Source organism: Condylura cristata, unplaced genomic scaffold (genome assembly GCF_000260355.1).
Source record: "Condylura cristata isolate star-nosed mole 26May11 unplaced genomic scaffold, ConCri1.0 scaffold00024, whole genome shotgun sequence".
NCBI lineage: Eukaryota > Metazoa > Chordata > Mammalia > Eulipotyphla > Talpidae > Condylura > Condylura cristata.
Genome location: NW_004567125.1, coordinates 1,428,700 through 1,431,285, shown reverse-complemented (window position 1 = coordinate 1,431,285; position 2,586 = coordinate 1,428,700).

Sequence of the window (2,586 nt, the reverse complement as noted above, 5' to 3'; positions counted from 1 at the left end):
GTCCCACCCAACCTGTCGCATGGTGGGCTGTCTCCTCCTGCAGCTCTCTGCCTGGCTCCCCGCTCTTCTGCGTCTCGTCTGGCCTCAGCTTAGAAATAGCGCTGCTCATTCCCTGAGATCCAACTTAAACACCCAGCCTTCTTGGACCTTCAAAGTGTGGGGTTCTGCAGACCTTGTGGTAGAGGTCGGAAGGGGTTGGACTCCCCAAAGCCACCACTCGTCTGCTGGGTGGCTCTGGGCACTTCTTAACCTCTCTGAATCTCTTTGCTCATCTCTAAAATAGGTGACAGAGAGGTAATTTTCAGAAAAAGGCAACATTATAGCTCTTTTTTTTTTTAAAGATTTTATTTATTTGTACATACAGAGCTGGGGTATAGGCCAGAGTCTCAGGGGTGGTGAGAGGCTTCACCAGAGACAGAGTGGGGAGCAGAACAGGCAGATCAACAAAGTACACTGCTGAGGGGAGCAGCGGGCGGGTCAGGAGAGGTCTGCCACGCCATGTGGTCACCTCCAGGGCAGGTGGGGATCGAACTCATGAGGAAGTGGCTTTAGATTCTCAGTGCTGTGCTTTAACCTGCTACGCCACCAGGGAGGGCCCATTATAGCTCTTTAAAAAACATGAAGATGAATCCATGTTAGAGGTTTTCTTTTACTCCTAATGAAGGAACCAGGCAGATGTTATAACTGGTCTAAACAAGAACCTGAAAAAGATACCCTTATAGGCCAGGAATATAGAAGTGAATATGCAAATAGGGCAAACTGGATTTTCCACAAAGATGGGGGGTGCTCCATTGAACCTCTGTGGGATGCGATGCAATTCATATGCCTATCAGCTACCCACATCTAACAGAACTGAAAGGTTCTTCCCAGAGCTTCAGAATCAGATAAAGGCCACGGTCTTCTGTGAAATGACTTCACTTTCTCTACTTGCCGTTAGTCTCCAGACCTAGATGGTTTTTCAGAGCACAGATAGAGCTTCCGGCCCCCTTGTGGCTGATGGAGGTGTTGCAGCTGCATCTGTACAAAGAATTGTGAGAGCAATTGACAGGTGTCACTAGGGGCTGCGATATTTAGCTGCTGGTTCAATCAACCTACTACTGCAACCGGCAAAGTATGGTTAGAGATGGAACAACTGTCAGCCTGGATCTCTGGGTGCCGGTGACAGCAAAGTGTCCTGCCCACCCATGCTGGCTGTATCGTACCAGTGGAACATAAACTGAAATGTGGGTCGCTTGTTTTGCAGCATAACTTAACTTATCCTTACTATCTCAGTGGAAATGGTGATAACAGCTCACCATATGCTATCGACGACTTTGTAAAAGTCACTCATTCACTTTCCTCCCCCCACATCCTACAGCAGCACTTACACTCTGCATCATAATAGTGTATTGCTGTGTCTCTGCTTCTTGCTAGAAAGCGAGCACTTCATGGCCAGGGGCCACCAACTGGCATCTGACCAGGCAGTTGTTCATACTAACTATTTGTTGGGTGAATAAATCAAATACTTAATGAACTTGAACTCTGTCACTTGGGCTAAATACTTTGAAATCTTGCTTTTTTTTTTTTAGCTCTAAGTTGGAAGGGGAAAAAATTCCTAATGGAGTTGTGAGGAATGGAAGGAAACCTCAGGGATGTAGGAGAACATCATTACTTTTAAATTTATATGCAAATGACAGAGATTGCGATAGATCAAAAGAAACTAAGGTTCCCAATTTGGTATGAACGAACTCGAACCAGAACTAAAACTGGGAACTTTGAGACTTAAAGGTCCAGGGTTGAAGTGGCTCACTCGGAGAGGCCTTCTAGAAGTCTCCTTGGGGTGCTTCCACATGGATGTCAAGGGCCCCACTGGTGTCTGTGCTCCTTCTTGGAAGAGGAAATCACTGGAAAGTGACTCTGCTGACGTCCGTGACTCAACAGGGAATAATAAGTGTCTCTGAGAGTCCCAGCAACCTGGGATGAGTCTGGTGGCCCTGGGGTGAGTAACTGGGGGGCGGGGCAAGGGTCCCAGCCCCGGGGGCCGCTGCTGCATGAGTAGCCACGGAGTTCCCTCAAGAGAGCCACCGATGTATTTGTTTCCTAATTTTTCTGGTGTTCTGATCTTAGGGCCAAGATTTTCAATTTTGTAGCTGACCGGTGGGGTCATGTTGTAAGTGGCATGAGGAAGTGGACAAAACCACAGGATGTGGACAAAGAGAAGCTGGTTATAGCCACACTGCAGATGCCAGGCCTCTGACCTACACTGCTTCTTATCTTTTCACCCTTTTCTTGAATATGGGAATCATTCCCTTACAAGATCCAAGAATACTCTACCTGTGTTTTATAAATGATACGGCAGCAGATATGTGTTAATGACTTGGACATTCTTTATCTTATTGCTCGGTACAGTTTGTACTGTGATTGCATGTTGGTGCATCGGCTTTCCTTTAGCCCATGCTCTCCTAGGGGCAGGGAGTCTTTGCCACTTTACACCTGCCCGTCCCCCTAGGATCTAGCAGTGTGTCTAGCTGAGAGTAGATGAAAGTGAAAAACTATTCAGTGGAAGGAAAAAGTGAATGGGAAAAACCAGGCACAGTGCATATTTAT